Source organism: Peromyscus maniculatus, chromosome 3 (assembly GCF_049852395.1).
Source record: "Peromyscus maniculatus bairdii isolate BWxNUB_F1_BW_parent chromosome 3, HU_Pman_BW_mat_3.1, whole genome shotgun sequence".
Lineage (NCBI taxonomy): Eukaryota > Metazoa > Chordata > Mammalia > Rodentia > Cricetidae > Peromyscus > Peromyscus maniculatus.
In genome coordinates this window covers 30,104,914-30,125,071 of record NC_134854.1, presented here as the reverse complement: position 1 = coordinate 30,125,071, position 20,158 = coordinate 30,104,914, and positions in this window count along the sequence as shown.

The window sequence follows — 20,158 nt, the reverse complement described above, 5'->3', positions numbered from 1 at the left end:
AAACTGAAGTAAAAGGATTAGCATAGAATGAGGCACTAATTCTTACTTGCAAGTCTCAAGAAAGACCTCCTTGAGTAAATGGTATCAATGCTTTCTGGATCTCAGTTGTGGTTCCAGTTTATCCAAAAGAATTTACAATTGGTCTATATGACATGTCCAACCAATCATCTATGTAATACCCAGGAAAAGGGAGAGGCATCGTATTGCATAATTAGAGGATAGGTACTAAGGGAAAGCCTAGTACTATTCTTTACCAAATAGTCATAGTAATAAATTTCTGCCTGTGGTATTATTTTATACCCATAGAGAAGTGCTTCTCTCAACCTTCATCAGAGAAGTTTTTTTTTTCAGTAGATGGAAATTAATTCAGAAACCCATAACTGGTCAGTGTGCAGAGAAAAGAGATTGTGGAGTTCTCAGCTCTAAGTTGGATTTCTATATCATACTCTTCACCATGACAAACAAAGATCAACTTAAAAGGGGGCAGTGCAGAAAGATTGTAAAAAGGTTACAGATGTCCACAATATAACAATATTTGCCAGGCATCTCTGTGCTGTTGAATATGTGAACTCACTGAGGGTGTGAATGTATATACAAGACCCACAAAAGATCAATTAGCAAAACCCCCAGTATAAATGGTGGAGGAGATCATGAAGTCCCTCTACTGTCTCAGGATATTTGGCACTTGATAGCTTCTTTAGGAATGAGGGTTAATTTTCTTTGGGGATGTAGCCCCTGGGAGGTTGCCAACGCTCCTGTAGATGATCCTGTACCTATCCATACACAGGGAACACTAAGAGAAAGTACATTTTTAAGAAAACAGAACACCTATACTAAAGCCCACAGCCCTGGCAGCCTTACGTATGGCCAGGCTGAATATAGGGACCCCAAGTAAGACATAGACCTTTTGTGGAATATTACTCTACTATGTAAAGATGTATTACATTTGTTTATGTTGTGGAATATTGCATTAACCATTAAATGTGTGTTACATTTGTTTATGCTGCATTTGTTTAGTTATGTAAAGATGTGTTGCTGTTTTATCTTGCTTGCCTAAGGCACCTGATTGGTCTAATGAAAAGCTGAACAGGCAATAGCTAGGCAGAGGAGGGATAGACAGGGCTGGTGGGCATAAAGAATAAGTAGTAGTAGGAATTTATGTAGCTGGAGAGTTTTCTCTCCTGGAACTGCCTAGCCCTGGCAGTCCTACAGCCCACTTATAAAATAAACATATAGACACTTATATTATTTAAACTGTTTGGCCATTAGCTCAGGCCTATCATTATCTAGCTCTTACTCTTATATTTAGCCCATTTCTATTAATCTATACTTTGCCATGTGGCTCGTGGCTTACTGGTACCTTACATCTCCCTTGTCCTGGCAGTGGCTGCAGTCTCTTTTTCAGCCTTCTTGATCCCTCAATTCTCCTCTCTGTTAGTCCTGCCTATACTTCTTGTCTGGCTACTGGCCAATCAGTGTTTATTTATATAGAGTGATAACCACAGCAAATTTAGATTCAAAAGAGAAGAGAGAATGCAGGAAAAAGAGGAGGAGACACCCGGGGCCTGCCAGCAAGTCAGACATGGAAGAAGCAGGAAAAGTAGGACATACAGAATGAAAGAAAAATTTGAAAGCCCCAAAGCAAAACATAGATGAAGAAAAACAGGGTACATTAGGCTGTAAGAGCTAATGGGATAAGCATAAGCTAAGACTGAGAGCATTCATAATTAGTACTAAGTCCCCATGGCATGATTTGGAAGGTGGTTGGTGGCCCAATAGAAAAGCTGATATACTACCCACTAAATCCCTTTAAGCACTTTAAGTCTGCCCAACAACCCCATACTGTACCAACACCACTGAGTTCCATATCCCAGCCTACTACTTCTAAAGAAATCTTCAGTTTTACCAGAGGCCAGACGGGATCTAGGAACTCCAGACTGCATCCTCTACCTTGGGCTCCATATCTAGGGCTACAGCTAGAGAAACAGTTCAGCTTTATCAGAGCACAGACTGGATCTAGGGACCCCAACCCTAGCAGTTGTATTGGAGGCCAGGCTAATCCTAGGAATCTCAGAAGCCAGACCAGATCTTGGGACCACAGAATGCAATACCTTAACTGGGCTCCATATCCTAGTCCATAACTTTGGAAGAAGACTTCAGTTTTACCAGAAGTTAGGCCAGGCCCCCAAACCTCAGAGGGCATACTCTACTGGTTCTGAAGACAAGCTAGTCACCAGAACCCTTAGTCATTCAGGTCAGAAGACCAGAGAGGAAAGAGAAACCAAGGAACAAAACACCCATCCCACAAATGCAAATGCAGGAATCAACACCTAAACCTATATTCATCCCAAATCCAGATGCCTAAACACTAGTGTAAGAACACAATCAATAACAGAAAAGGTAATATGGCACCACCGGAGCCCAGCTATTCTATGACAGCAAGACCTGAACAAGCCACCACAGCTGAAGCATAAGAAAGTGACCTTAAAAGGGACTTTATGAAGATGATAGAGGTCCTTAAAAAGGACATGAAGAAAATCCCTTAAAGAAATTGATGAAAAAACACAAAAAACTGGAAAAAAATTTAAAAGTCCCTAAAAGAAAACCAAGAAAAAAAAAACAGAATAAACTGTTCAAAACCTGAAAATAGAAATAGAAGCAATAAAGAAAACACAGAGGGAATCCTGGAAATGGAAAAATCTGGGTAAGTGAACAGGAACTACAGATGCAAGATGCACTAATAGAATACAAAAGGTAGAAGAAAGAATCTCAGTCATTGGTGATATGATAGAGGAAATAGATTCATTAGTCAAAAAAATGTTAAATCTGAAAAATTCCTCATATAAAACATCCAGAAAATCTGGAACACAAAGAAAAGACCGAACATAAGAATAATGGGAATAGAAGAAGGAGAAGAAACCCAGTCCAAAAACCCAGAGAATATATTTAACAAAACCATTGAAGAAAAATTCCTCAACCTAAAGAAGGACATGCTATAAATGGACAAGAAGCTTACAGAACACCAAAAAGTTTGGCTCACAAAACAAAATCCCATTTCCACATAATAATAAAAATGTTAAACAAACAGAACAAAAAAGGGAATATTAAAAGCAGCAAGGGAAAAAGGCTGAGTAACATATAAAATCAGACCTATTAGAATCACACCTGACTTCTCAATGGAGAACCTAAAATCCCAGAAAGGCTTAGACAGACCTCTTGTAGACTCTGAGGGACCATGGATGTCAGCCCAGACTACTATACTCAGCAAAACTTTCATTCACCATACACGGACAAAACAATATATTTCATGACAAACTCAAATTTTAACAGTACTTATCCACAAATCCAGCCCTACAGAAGGTACTAGAAGAAAAACTCAAACCCCAAGAAGTTAACTATACCCACAAAAGCATGGGCAATAGATAACCTCACACCAGTAACACCCAAAAAAGGGAAATACACATATACACACACAGAGACACACACACACACAACCATCACCAACAAAAGAATAACAGGAATTGACATTCATTGGTCATTAATACACCTCAATATGTGTGAACTCAATCAGTCAATAAAAAGACTAATGGAATGAATATGAATATAGGATCCATAATTCTGCTACATACAAGAAACACATTTCATCATCAAAGGTAGACATTACCTCAGCATAAAGGGTTGGAAAAAGATTTTCCAATCAAATGGACATAAGAAACAAGCTGGTATAGCTATCCTAATGTCTAACAAAATAGACTTCCAACCAAACTTAATCAAAAGAGACAGAGAAGGGCATTTTATATTCATCAAAGAAAAAATCCACCAAGATAATGTCTCAATTCTGAATATCTATGCCCCAAATGTAAGGGTACCCACATTTGAAAAAGAAATATTAATAAAACAAATCACACATAGAACCCCACAAAATAATAGTAGGAAACTTTAACACCCCACTCTCACCAATAGACAAGTCATCCAAAAAGAAAATGAATGGAGAAATAACAGAACTAACAGACATTATGACTCAAATAGACCTAACAGATATCTATAGGACATTTCACCCAAACACAAAGAATATACCTTCTTATCAGCACCGTATGGAACCTTCTTCAAAACTGACTAGGCCACAAAACAAGTCTCAATATATACAAAAGATTGAAATAAGCCCCTGTATCTTATCAGACTATCATATATTAAAGCTGGATTTCAAAAACAGAAACAACAGAAAGTAAACAAACTCATGGAGACTGAACAGTTCTCTAACGAGTTACCACAGAGTCCAGGAAGAAATAAAGAAAAATTAAAGATTATTAAAGAACTATTTGGGAGGAATTATGAAGTGTGGCCTAGCTGGAGACAGGGGTGTCACTGTGGTGAGCTTTGAGGTTTCAAAAGACTAATCATAAGTTAGGTCTTTCTGCCTCTTGCTTGTGGATCAAGATGTAAGAGCTCAGCTTCTCCAGAACCATGCTTGCCTCCCCTCTGCCATGCTCCCCACCATAATGACCATTGATTGTAAACCTCTGAAACTCGAATCCCCAAGTTAAATGCTTCATTTTATAAACTGCCTTGATCCAAGTGTTTTATCACAGTGATAGAAAAATAACTAGGACAGAAGTTGTAACCAAGTGTCAGGGATTGTGACACATGTCACCAGTTTTTGGTGGAATGTAAAAGACTCCAGGACACTAGAGTGGAAAGCTATTGAACTCTGTGTGTAGGGTTCACTTGGCCATCTTAGTAGTAGTTTGGAATATAATAATGCCGAGAACAAGGTTAGTTATGAAGATATATGTTCATAAGATACTAGAAGAAAACTATATCAGCAACTTCACTGGGGACTATTCTTGTGACATTTTGGTAAAAGAATGAGCACACTTTCTGCCTATATCCTAAGAAGCTGCCTGAGGTAGAAATACTAATTTACTTGGCAAAGGGGATTGATTTCAAGAAGGCATTATCCATAGCACATACCTATCTAATCAGTGCAGATAGGGAACTCAGGAGAGAGGAAAGTATCGATACACTGATGTCCAACCTAGTAACCCATGAGTCTTGTGGGGGTTACTGATAGGAGTATGGGTGCAGAAATGACTCAAAAACAGCTGCATCACCAAAGCCACCCCAACACAGGTGACAGATCACAAAACCTGGGAACCTGGAGAACACAGGCAGCTCAACAGATTGTAAAGGTGTCCTTTCCAAGTGATTTTGCTGCTCTAAACCTCTTTTAGGCAGTTTGGATTGTTTCTGGTTCCTTCAGGCAGCTGTTCTGATCTGGTCTCAGAGTCTTGGCAGGTTGGCTTGTCCGCGTATTTTTGACAGCTCAACTCATCTGAGAGGCATTTTTCACAACTCAGCTTTTCTTCAAGTCAGAGGGGGAATCAATGATTATAGCTTACTCTCCCAAGAAGAAACTCCATGAATCTGGTCAGTTTCAGGCACTTCCTGAAACCGTTTTAGGTGCTTACCTTCCTGGTTAAGGCGCTCCCTGGAGGACGGAATGTTTCAATCTCATAGGCAAATTTTACACAAGCACACAGCAGAACTTGGCAGCTTGGGCTATGTTGTTCTGAATTTAGGGACACTGGATTAAGTGGTTATGGAAACTTCAGTTAAGGAAAGCCATTGAAGCCAAGCGTGTGCAGAGGAGTCCCTGTGTGGAGACCCAAAGAGGCCACTGTTTGAAGCTGTGAAAGTGAAGCCTGTATTAAGTTGCTGACCCCAAGATATTGGAAATGCCAGAGCCCTGGGATCTGCCAAGGAGAGCTTCAGAGAGGGAGTGGAACCATCCCAAGTGAGAGATTGCATTGCTTCCAGCAAAGCCAGAAAGGTGGAGACGTATAAGCTCTTTGGTATCAGATGGAGTTACAGAATTTGGAGTTTGCCTAGCGAGGTTTTGGTCTTGTCCTGGTATAGTATTTACTCATTTTGCTTCTGTTCCTCCATTTTGAGATGGTATTTTATATTCTGCCCCACTGGGTATTGGAAGTATGTCATTTTTTTTTTATTTTTTATTTTTATTTTACGGGGGATTGTAATGAAAAGTTTGTCTTGATTCTCAAAAGAGACTTTGGACCTTTAAACTCTGTGGAGACTATGGGAAACTATGTGAAAGACTATTGAGAGTTTTGAAATTGGACTAAATGCATTTTGCATTATGATATGGCCACAAGTCTATGGGACCTAGAGAGCGGAACATGGTGGTTTGAGTAGAACGGCCCCATAGGCTCATATGTTCGAGTCGTTGGTTCCCAGGTGGTGGAGCACTTTGGACAGAATTAGGAGATGTGTCCTAGTTGGAGGTGAGACAAGCTTTGGAATTTCAAAAGACTCTGACCATCTTGGGTTATTCTCTCCTCTTTCTTTGTGGATGAAAATGTAAGCTCTCACCTACGGCTCCCACAGGCAGATAGATACCTGTCAACTGTTGCCTTGCTCTCCTGACATGGTGGTCATGAACTCTAACCCTCTGAACTTATTCCCACAAATTATATGCTTTCTTTTATTAGTTGCCTTGGCCAAGGTGTCTTATCATAGCAAGAGAAAAACAAGTAAGAAAGACCATCATTATCAATTTCTCTTTGTCTTGCATATTTCTACAAGAATTTGACCTCAGAAGTATTTTATCTGTTCTATCAAATTATATTTGAGAATCTGCAAGCTTTTGTCTCTGTTTCCTTTCAAGTCAGAGTGTTATCACTTCTCATTTGAACAGCTACCTTATCTACTCACAAATGATTAACAAAAAGCACCATTGTCATTTTACATCAGCTTAAAAAAGAAAAATTTCCACAGAGATATTCAAGAAAAAAGTCCATATGCCTGACATTTAAAGGCCTGCTGCACTCTAAAAAGGAAACTGATGGAGGAGGAGAGGATATGGGGGAGAGGGGAAAATGGGGAAAGCTGGGAGGAGTGGAGGGAGGGGATACTGTGTTTGGGATGTATTGTATGAGAGAAGAATCTATTTCAAAAAAAATTAGACTAAATTTATAAAAATGGCTCAAAGGTAATAGTTACCTATGCCTTAATAATGCTAATTCAGATTGTTTGAAGTAAAATGTGCTAAGTGTTATTTTTCCACTCACCTTCTCTTCATTTCCACTAATATTGTTTTGAAACCTAACAAAAGAACATGACACTTTAAGATGAAAATGATATTTTGTAATTTTATACCACATAGCAAGCAAAGCATTTACAGAATGAAATTGGATTAAGTGTTTGCAATGATAGAGGATCAGCTGGCCTTAGGATTTATGTAAGCAGTGGCTGTGAATGTGGTGCCTGTCTTCTTGGCTTGATGCTTAAATAAAGGCCAGCACGTAGTAATTGCTCAGTAAGTATTAATCTTATTTTAATAGCCCCTGTACAGTAACCAATTCCTTGTGAATCAGTGTTTCTCACTGACATTCTTCTACATAGACTTCCCTACACTTATAAAAGTAAATCCTGTGGTGGAAATGGTTGAGTAGTATGAGTTTTATATGGGGACCTGTATTACAGATCCCAAATAAAGTCCTTCTAATCTTAGAACACAAATTCCTATGTTATTCATTTAGAAGTTTCCATTATGTTTGTGCTTTACATCTCCTTTCCGCTGTAACTGTGTTTTCCTTTCTTGGGAGTGTGTGCCCAATCGAGACTCATTATATGCACATCCTTCCTCACATTGACCATCAAATTCTGTGACTGAGACAAAAACCTAAAGTTCTTAATCCTTTGTCAAATGCCACAATACATAATTGCTTAAATCATATAGAATTATTCCTTAAACTTCTATACTTGTTTGCATATTTCTTTTCTATCTTTAAGCCAGTTCTAAACAGATTTTGTAATTGACAGTAGAAATGCTTAATGAAAAACACATGACTTTTTCTTTAATGTCTTTCTACAGTTTTATTATTTCTACCATTCCTCAGTGTTCGCCCTCTGTGCTTTCCAAGCAGGAACACTTTACTGTTTCCTCATTGCCAAGGATCCATCTACTGCTTCAAATCACTTCCACAGACCCTTTCACATCCTGTGATAGTTTTATGAACCTATTTTCCACACAGTTATAGTTAAAAGAAAATCTGGTATTGAACTACTTTTTTCCATATGACCATACTGTTTTGAATTTTCTATGTCCTAATTTGTTGTGAGGCATGGTTGCTCGGTTTGACTGTTTCAAGATAAATGTATCATGGCCTTGTCAAAAATTAGGACACAGTAGAACATTCATTCTATTTTGCTTACATACTCTTCTAATTTCTGCATCAATCATGTCTGGCATCAAAGCCTGTGCAAACATCGAGGGCAAACATCATTAGAAACCAAGTATTTGTATGGAATTTTCTTAGAGGAAGTTGAAAGCCAAAGTAAAAATAAATTACATTTTATTGACAAAACAGCACCATTTTTTAAAGTACACATAAAGCAAAATCACACAAACAAAATAAATGCACCCAAGAAATTTCATCTCTCAAGTTGGAAATCTTGACTGTCATGATTGCGGCAGGTTGTCCAATGCTGTACAAAGAATCCTTAGTCACCAGCCAGCAAGTGTAGGCTCTCTTCTTATTCTTTGAGAAGCAAAATCCTATGTGGTTAGGAAGTAGTACAAGCTTATGAAATCCCTTTCCACTTGCGGTTGCTGGTGGAAAATCACTGGAGAAGAGAGGAAGGAAAATCACTTTGCTCTTCCCTTACCATGGCACATCAAGGGGAAATGAGATATATTTTTTTAAATGAGGCAGTTTTTAAAAATATACATGTATTTTGAGGTTCAAAGGCAGACTTCACACATGTTTTAGTATAATTACTTATATCCCCTTTCTTAATATAGAAAGGGAAAAATCAGGACCAGAGACTTGAATTTAAAAAAGAATAAACTTTGAAAATTCCACGATTTGTAATTTTAAAAAAAAATTTCAAGGGAAAATTCCACCTAGGGATTTTTGAGGACAAGTGCTTACAAGTATATCCTTTTATTATACTTCTAAGATAATTTGATTTCCCAAAAGAGAATGGGAAGCACTCTTCACATTCTCACATGTTGACGTCTCAAATTGAGACTTTTGTTTACCCCACTCTGTGGTCATCAGCACCTCTAGCGGGTAACAATATAGGTGGTTTCTAACTTTGTAAACAGTCACAAGATTAAGATGCACACGAGTGCACTCTAGCCAAACAATGACATGGAAGAATTCCTCACATTTCCATCAGTGCATATGCCTGCTTTCCTTTGCCAATTTTACTTTGCTTGGTTAAGAGAGAAAGTCACAGAACCTGCCTCAATGGTTAGGAGTCATATATATATATATATATATATATATATATATATATATATATATATAATTTTTATTATTTTTTGAGATTATATACTAATTATATCATATCTCCTCCCTTTCATTCCTTCAGACCTTGCTGTGTACCTGCCCCTTTCAAATTCATATCCTCAATTTCTTAAATTGTATGCTCATATATACACATACATACATATATTACATATATGTATTTATAAATACAAAAATACAACCTGAAGTCTCACCAGTGGCTCCATAAACATCACTTGAGTAAGTCAGACATCAATAGACATGCTAATATGGAGGGTGGAGTTCTCACAAGGCTTCAATCTTACCTAAACAAAGCCCTAAGATGAACTAAGAACTGCTGAGAAAGGAATCATTTTCCCTAGCAAAGAGTACACCAACTGGTTATACCAAAGGCATGGCATATTTTTATAGAGTGTGGGTGGATGGGAATAAGAACTTCACAGGGAACTGAAAGCCTAAGGTGATGCTCTATTAGGCTCATCTGTGTTCCAGTGGACATCATCTGTGCCCGCAGGTTCTTCTGCCACAGAAGAAGCACACTTGAGGGAAATTTTCAAGTTAAATACTTTCCAGAAATGTAATGGCAATGAGAGGACACTGTAGTCAATTTCCACCAGATTGTTTACTGGCATGTTGAAGACCTTTAGCATCTCCCTGTGTGGAGGAACAAGAGGCGGTCCTCTTTACAGATATTTCCCTCGGCATACTCTTGCTTCCCATTTTCTCTACAGGCCCTAATTTGCTTAAAGTGGAATTTTCTTAATGCTCAAGGAATTAGGCAAAAACCAAGCCTAGAGTTAGTAGTAGTTGAGGAGATGTCTGTTTGAGAAAGTGTGAGACATTCTTGTGAGTTTTCTGCAGCTCTGGCATCTGCTCCTCACATATCCTCTTTCTTTGCCAAAGATAAAAGCTTCGGCACAATTTATACCTCTCTTCTGCATTTGTGTCCCATCTCTCTGTCCCTAACTCCCTGTCTTACTCAATATTTTTCCTTAGCAGTTTTTTAACTATTTGATTTTTTTGGTTAAAGGACATACTAAAAACAACATGTCAGAAACTGACATACTATTATTATATCAATAGAATTTTATCAGTATTTCAGCATATCAAAGTATCTGTTCTGTCAGTTTTATGTTATATTACTGTTTAAGGACAAGCATTTTTCCCTTATGAGTATTTTCTTGAGAATTATTCAGGAAATAGTTGATATATAACAAACACATCTTGAAATATCTTTTGAGAGTTATTTTTGAGAATCATTTGTCCCATATTTATAAATAATACAAACAATGGAACCAAGTTCCTTGGCCTGCTTACTTCAGTGTCTTGCCAGATAATTATGACAATAAAGGCATGTGTGTTTACTTACAGCAAACCTACTTTAATCTCAATAAAGTGCCGCAAGAGGAGCCTGTGGAAAGTCATTGTGTCACTCCAACATTGAGAAGTCTTGCTGCCTCCTTGGTGCTTACAAGTACATCTAGGTTTTCTATAGTCAAGAAAATATGGACTATTTGTCCCTTGCTGTATCCCATATGTGGTAAATGATGGGGAATAGCTGTTGATACTAAGAAGGGATTTTCAGGCACTGAGTTAAATCTTTGTGTCTTCGCCTAGTTCTCATATCAACCATGTGAAGAAAAATATGAAAACTCTTAGATGGGAGAGATGAAGCCAATCCCCAAATGTTTCTGGTGACATATCTAGCAGTCTTGATTTGGAATGGAGTCCTTTGTTTAGTTTCTAATATGTGCCTGGCCACTCACATTTGGACACTTCTGAAGACAATTTGTGGTCTATCAGTATTTCCCGAATCCAGTTCTCAGCCACAGATGAGTTGGCAGATATTTGGACTTCTCCCAAGAGAGAAAACTCTGAAGTACAGCATGTTTACAGACAACAGAACAAATTCTATTTTATCCCTCCCTCCTATTATCTTTAATTTGAAAAACTATTCTCGTTAAAATAGACTCAGTTATTCTCCACTTCACCTTTTGGAAGGAAGTAGTTTAACTCACTAGTGTAGTATTTGATCACCTGTCTGAAACATGCATAGAGTATATTTGGAAATAAATTCAGAAGGATGACTAGGAATTAGAATTATTTTCCTATTCATAGAGTAAGCCCTTAGAAGAGGGCCTTAATTCTTAATCTCAGTTTTCAAACAGTGGCTTAATTATTTAGACAGTTTCTACAGTGTGATTATCTTTTTGACTATGTATTAATCAAAATTGGATATATCATATTTGTATGTGCATAATACGTACAAAGATTTATATATGTGTGCATACATGTACCCACACACTCACTAGAAGTAAGTTTGGTATTTTGAGAGATTGCTGCAGCTTCTGGATGACACGTAGTCAAATACTGAGCAGGACATACTAGTGAACATACTCTATGCTCTACATTCTCTAAGCAATGACTTCTGTCTTCCTAGACATTTACATTTTAAATAAGATGTAATCCATTTTGATTCAAATTACTCTTCATTTTAGACCAGTGTATCAAATATCTAACTTTAATCTAAAGAAGATTTGGGTAATGTGAAAATTCAGGTTCTGGGATAGTCTAAAGATACAGTAAAGCCTGGTAGATCCCGTTCCTAGTGAGCACTCGGTTTGTGACACAGTTAATGACCAAACACCTCATGCTATGTAGAAAGGATTTAAAGCAGTTCTTAATATATGGTGACCATAGATATACCAGAAAAAATAAACTCCTGGGCATTTAACAGAAATGTATCTCATGTTTCTTCTATGTGATGGAATCTCTGAAATTTATCCCCAATGAAGTTTCTTGAGTCCTTGATCTGCTTTCTGACAGTTCATCCTATTTGTTACTGTCTTGGGAGGACAGCATTGCTTGCTTTAGAATACCCACAGCACCATCTAAAAAAGTTTTTTACCATCTGACCTCTTTTTTCTACAAGTCATCCTCCACATTACTACTGTGATGTTTGTTTTTTAATTTGGGTGATTGTTTTCTCTGTAAATCTTTTTAATGCATCTCTTCCTTGCCAAAGAATGTCTAAAACTTACCTGGCATTGAATGACTGAGATAATACTACATAAGACTTCAGTGCATGGATACAGAAATATTGTCTATGTAATATTAAGCATGGGTGAGAGAGCTAACAAAGAAGAATCAATACTCTTGATGTTCTTCTCTGAGTATAAAAGAATGTTATAAAACAAGATAATAAATCTGAGACTATTAAGTAGATTTTCCCTCTATTTGGGAATATTATAAAGTTGTGATAATAATTCTTATATCAAATTTATAAGTTAACCCCGAACTTCTAAGTATATAGATTAGACATTCTCCCTTAAACTTGAACTAAACACTGAAAAACTTCTAGAAGTAGAAAAGACAAAAATGATGAAATGTGAAAAGTTTGGAAAATTACAAGTATCTATGGTTGCTTTTTTCCATGCCAATTTTTTTTAATATGGAAAATATTAAATAAAGCTGGTGTGCTTTTTCCAATCACAGTGCTACTATTTGGCATGTTAAGTGTAAGGAATGAAGTTGAAAACACTTTCACACTCTATAATTTTGTGTCCCAAAATCTGTTTTTAGGTTAGGTAGATGAACCCACTTATAATTTCCCGTCCAAAAGCTCAGTGTGATATTTTACTTTTGAAAACTGAGAATGTAGGTGTGTCTATAATCAGTGTTATATAAAGAAGGGTTACAGGAACATGGGTAATGAATGGCTTATAATTATTTGAGTTTGGACTTTATGTTTTAAAAATTCTAGTCTTGCCCTGGACATTTTTGTACTTTGTGCTACTTCTACTTTAGTTCTATTCTGTTTTTAATATGTTGTTGATAATGTAAGTTTCAAAGTTAGTCATTAAACGTTAGTTAAAAATGGACAATGAAAACTATTTCCAAATAAAATAAATTGTGTAGACCTATAGGCTTATGTAATTTTGCTAAAAGTTATTGATGTTGGTAATGGTGGCTATTTTTAGGTCAGAATTACTCAGTGCAAATTGTCCCGGAAATATATTATAGTGACATAAGAAAAAACAATTTTTTTGTCATTTTAAATTTTTCCTGGTAATCCCAAGGCAATGATTTGAGAAAACAAGATATTTCTTACAGCCCATTATATTTTCTTCAAATAGGAAGAAGTAGGATTGTTCCGTCATATCTGCTATGCCTATTTAATATTTATCATGAATTACTATGTTTATTTGCATAGTGACTATAATTTGCATGTTGTCAAAAGTATGCAAATGTTCTCTTTTCTCTCCTTGTTATCTTCATCCTTTATATTAACAACATATTACAATAAAATGGTGCTTTTGTGGCTCTGATCTCCATTTCCTTGATGATTAATATTTCTGAGCAGTACTACAAGTTTTTATTTGCCATTTTTGTATGCTCCTTCCAGAAAGATTTGTTGGATCCATTGACTATTTTTCAAATGGGGCTTGATTTACCAATTGATTGATTGCTATTGATTTTTCTAGTTCATTATATATATATATATATATATATATATATATATATATATATATATATATATATAAAACTCTGGGTCAAATATGCGGTTGCAATACTTTGTGTGATTCTACAAGTTGTCTCTTGAGTCTAATGTTTGGTTTTTAACTTTACTTTCCAGTTGCCTTTAAGTTTGATATACTCTTGCATTTATCTCTCTAGTTGGAAAAAATCAACTCCCTCACTATTGTAAGACATCAACTCAATTAATGACTTAAATATAAAATCTGAAATTATGAAACTTGGAAGGAAGCATGGGGAAAACACTTCAGGCCACTGCCATAGACAAAAATCTTTTGAACAAAAACTTTTTTTTTTATCAAAAATTTTTTTTGATCAAAAAATCTTTTGAACAAAAACAACTATATCCAAAACAAGCTAGTCTTTTAAAACAAAATTAAATTTATATCTGATCTCTCCTTAAATTATTCATGACATAATTCACTTTAAATGTGTCAAACATGTCCATAGCTAATGTTTTTCTTTTCTAAAAACTATGTTAAACCAATGGTTGATAGGATAATGTTGACTTTTATTAATATTAAATATATGTGTATATCCATACAAATGTGTGTATATTTTAAAAATTTTCTAATTCATCTAAGGGATTATTACCATTATCAACAGATTTATCTGACATTATAAAATTGTCTTGATTCTGAAATTGGCATTAAATACAGATATAGTTGATAGATTAAAATTAAATAAAATTTCCTCCCAGTTTTGATATTAAAAATATCAGTGAACATTTAATGGAGACAGTTTTTTTTTGTGTGTGTGTGTGACAGGGTTTTTCTGTACAGTCCTGGCTGTCCTGGAATCCCTCTGTAGACCAAGCTGGCCTTGAACACATAGAGATCCACCTACCTCTACCTCCAGAGTGCTGGGACTAAAGATGTACACTGCCATGCCCAGCTAATGGAGACACATATACTCTAACAAAATCCATGCAGACTACAGCCCGTCATTCTGAAGTAGAAAGTCAATACATGATACTTACAAAGACAGAAGTAACAAATGGAACTTAAAAGAAAAAGTTGTATTTAATTTGAGATATTGAGCACAGATTATGATGACTAAATCCAGGAAACAGTTTGTTAGTAAACTTTGACTGAAAGTGTAGAAAAAACATATAACTGAGATATCAAAAAGTTGAAGACTTTGCCTATGACAAATACACAATAAAATTAGACTAAAAGCCACACATGTTAGCACATGCCTTAATCCCAGCACACAGGAGTCAAAAGCCGTCCCACAGCCGCTTATAAAATAATCATTCAGAGGCTTAATATTATTTATAAATGTATGGTCTATGGCAGGCCTCTTGATAGCTAGTTCTTATATCTTAAATTAACCGATTTCTATTAATCTATATTTTGCCATGTGTTCTGCGGCTTACCAGTCTGCTGGCATGTTGTTCCTTGGGTGGCAGCCTAGCATCTCTTCTGCTTCTGCCTTTCTTCTCTCAGTCTCTCTCTTGGATTTCCTACCTGGCTATAACCTGACTTGCCACAGGGCAGAACAGCTTCTTTATTAACCAATCATAGCAACACATATTCACAGCATACAGAAGACCATCTCACAGTAAGTTAGTTTCAGACAGACAGGGCTATACATAAAAACCCTATATTTAGAAAACAAACTATAGGTCTGATTTATTTGATGTGTGTGTGTGTGTGTGTGTGTGTGTGTGTGTGTGTGTATGTGTGTGTGTGTTATTGCTTACACAAAATTAGTAGATTTTATTTTTCCATCCCTATCTAAATACCACACACATTTGCTTAAAAGTATCAGTTTTCAGCATTATCAGAAACCTGATTAAAACGCCCTAAACATTAGAGTCAGTTTTCCTCACAACCAGAAGCCCAGTGTTGACAGCTCCTAGCATCCCCAGAGTGGTTCAGATGTTGGCACCAAGTTCCTTTGTGTCTTTTATCCCTACTATCATGGTTCCAAGATGGATGCTATAGTTTCAACCATCCATACTGTAGGCAACAAAAAACAGAATGAGATAAAAGAAAAAAATGAAACTGATTATTTTCAATTGAGTCAAATATCCTAAAGCAATTTCCTTGAAATCTCATCCAGAGGTTCATGGCTATTTTACTTTAGTACCTTCATCTCAAGCAGACTGAGCTATGAAAATTTAAAATGGAAATATTGCCAATAGTTCACACATGAGGAATTTATTGCTAGTGAAAAATGATAAGTATATGGCAGAGACAGAGGCATAGATTTCCATCTCTGTGCCACAGCGAAGCACACAGTGAGAATGAGTGTATAATTTAAGAGTTGTGTTTGCTATTAAATTATGGTCTGAGGATGATAGCATGAGTTTAATTATTGGATGAGAGTTCTGAGATTTTAAAGTTGGTATTTTCCATTGGTCCTTTAAAAACAATTATAAAGAATAAAAAAAATGGAAATTCACTTAGGCAGTACAACTAAATGACTACAGGCATCGTTTTCAAGTTTTCATCAAGGGATTTTAATGCTCTTTACACTTACTCAGCCACTAGCTTGTTTTTATAGACATGGTCGTCAAGCCACACAAAAATATAGTTCCAGAAAAATATATGATTTAAAACAGAAAGACAATGACTGAATTTGTATGGCTTAGGGATTTTAATTTCAAGACAATTTTTAATTTACTTCATAGTTATTATTTTCTAAGTGAAATTGAACAAATGGAAGAAACTAGTAAATAACAAGTAGTAGAAAATATTCATGTTTTGCCACAGAAAATCCATACTAAAATTATTCCATATATATGTATGTATATTATATACATATATTATTTGAAATGTAATTAATATACTAAATGCACAAAATGGAAAAGCATGATAGTCAATATAATTTGTATATTTACAGTCTGACTGAGGTTTATATGTTTGCAGTATTTACCTGTTAACTATTTTCTTCTTAAAGGTTGTAATGAGGTTTTATATACTTGTTGGAAGAATGATGTTAATTTGGCCCTTTTTGTAATTGAAATTATTAATAAATTAATAGGATATTATTACACTTTAGAAATCTTAGGTAAATTAATGAAGAACAATTTTATTTAAAGTTCCAAAGGCATGCTATCTACATTTTTTCTCATGTGATTAAGCACTGAAACACATTTTATTCAGCGAAATTACTCCATGAATTTTCTCATATTTTACAGATGACAGATGGCCATAGCATGTGTTCAATCTTGGCATTTGATCTAAATTCCTGATTCCAAAGATTGTGTATGTATGAGCTTGTTTGTAGATGTGCATTTGCATGAAATAAAAATTGATTTCATTCATACCACTAATTCTTGCCTCATATGAAGGAAAATATGATTAAATATTAAACAAAGGATTAAACACAGACGTGAATATCTGATTGTTTTATTTTACCTATAAAATCCTACAAAAGAGTGAAGGTTCTCCAGGAATCTTGCATAAATTATTGGAAGTGTATTCTGGGTCTTAATGTCAGTGTCGGGCAGTCTTCTAGAAGTCACCTGGTGCTTAGGTCTTGATGATCTCATCTTGAGGGTTTAAGTTTGTGAACAAAAAGGTAGGGACAGAGGATCTTTGTTTGGAATGGAAAATATCAATATTGTAGTTTTATAAGTAGGAAAAGCTAAGAAACATGGAAATTAATTATAATGTTTATTATCTAAAATAAAGGCATAGGAAATCTCATAACTAAGATCTGGGGACAGGCATGGATGCGCAGGAAGAAACATGTCTTAAGTCGTTATTTGTTTTCCTAATCTGCACTCCCAGAATCCATGTAAGTCCAAGAAAATATACAGCTAAATATCATCATGGATGAGTGAGTATCCAGTGCAGACACCAACAGTGCTTTCTCTGCAGACAGGCGTGAAGGTGCTCATGCACTGTCATCTTTGTGGCTCCACATGCTAACACATACTCAAGGAAAATTGGGAAGAAAATGGAGAAAGCATCCATGGAAAGACTGGAGTAGTGATATAAGTTGCAAGGCTGCAACCCCACCCAGTTTCCCCATATTGCCCTCAGAGTAAGTCCAATAATGGACAGGGAAAGGACAAGAAGTTCAAATAAGAGATACCAAAGGGTTACAAAGGATTAACTCTGAGAAGGATTGGATTCACACTCTATTTCTAGTTCTGGAGTTGGTGCAAAGAACTCTTAAGGATTACTCCTAAAACTTAGGACCACACCTGTGGCTTAATTGCAATCCTCTTCCCCTGGGAGGAGTAGAGCGAGGGGAAACTGTAATCAGGATATATTATGTGAAAACAAACAAAACCAGTAATTTAAAAAAACCTGGTTTAAGTAAAAGAAAGAAAAAAGCTAGAATTCAAGCCTAGCAAAAATATCCACCAAAGATGTTGGATGACTAGTCTGTAAACAACAAAACCCTGAAAACCCTATTGTCATTAGACAAATTCTATCAATTAAATCCTAATACATCAACTGCAAATAATTTTATTCTTTAATTTTTCCCAAAATATATATTTTAATCAGATTTTCTCCTCCTCCAACTCCTCCAGATCCTCCTCCCTTCCTTACCCAGCTAACTTTATGCTTTTTCTCTCTCATGAAAAATATAACACAAGCCGAGTTGTATTGGTGCACACCTTTAATCCCAGCAATTGGGAGGCAGAGACAGGCAGATCTCTGTGAGTTCAAGGCCAGCCTGGTCTACAGAGAGAAATCCAGGACAGACAGCAAAACTACACAGAGAAACCCTGTCTCGGAAAAAAAAAATTAAATAAATAAATGAATGAATAAATAAAGTGATTATCTTACCTCAACTAGTCAACATTGTTTATTAAGTCTTTACAAATGTAATCAAATAAGTTATTAAAATAAGAAACATACTGAGTAGGCAAGAGTTCCGTAGCTTTAGATGGCATGCTGATTATGTACATAGAAATTTCAAAATAATCTGTCAAAATCCTGCCAGAATTAATACTTGGGGTTAGCAATGGCAAAAGATTAAAAACTCAATACAGAAACATCAATCATACCCTTATGAAAAACGCAGGAATCTCATACTAATTTAAGAATTTACAACTATAGTAATCAATGTAGTGGGGGGTGGAAGGTGATAGATAACAAATTAGAAAACCCAAACATGCCAATTATTAAAAAGACAACTGGTGTACTGCTAAGACAACTCAGTGTAAAACTAAACACTATATCTGGGATAATTGGATATTCACAGGATGAACAAAACGAAAGTAATTTAAACTTCATACCTTGTATAAAAAACCTCAACTGTTTCCTAAATTAAATGTCAGATAATATAGAATATAACCTCTAGAAATAACATTGCATCACCTTGGTTTGGACAGATTTTAGATACAACAGCAAATACATGTTGGATGTAAGAGATAATACTGAGATTTTTTAAATTTAATATTATAATTTATATAATATTTCTGAGTACAAGTGTTCACATACAAAATGAACTCATGCAACATGGAATGATAATCCTTATCCCCTAAAGCCATAAACTAAACATAAACCTACAGATAAATATAGCTCTCACCCTTTATCATAGGTGTTTTTGTTTACACCAGATGAAGAGTCTTACAGAAATTCACAACTTTACTTTTATTTGTTTACAATATCCATATTTATTATTTTTTAAAAATTGACACATAAAATCATATATCTTGTCATGTACATGCTTGGAAAAATGTATGGGTGGATGATTGAATCTAACTAAAGTATGCATTACCTCAAAAGCTTTACATTTACATTACTACTACATCAGAATAGGTTAGAAGCATCACTTTTAGCTTTCTGGTACTGGCTCAGGTAACTATCAGAACTTTAAACCTCTGTCCAACTGGCTTTTTGAATCGGAACCCAGAAGCCCCCAAACTCAGCTGCTCTTGACGCTTCCATCTTTCACTTTTGGCCAAGATGCAGCCTTGCATGCTCTCTTGGGATCATAAGCCAGACCAAGGTCAACGTTTCAAAACAGAGAGAATACGTGAACATGAGATACAAAGCCCCTGTTGCTACACCTGCAACAGAACCCTGTCACCTGGCACTCGGGAAAGTCTGTGGAAGAGGAGGTGGGTAGGTCCTTAGAAACAGAGGACCAGGACACCTGCTGTTGGATAAAATCATCTAAAAAGGCCAGGGATGCTGCACCTAAAACATCTTAACAATACAGATGCCTAAAAAAATCCTTTTATCCATTGACATGCCAATGTGGATGCAAGAAATTTCACCATGTCCTACCCATAGATGACGTGCTACAGACTACTAAAAGTTGGAGAATCGCTTTTCTTCAGATAAGAGTTCCCTGATGGGTTACCCAATCCCTTGTTGTCAGCCCTAAATGTA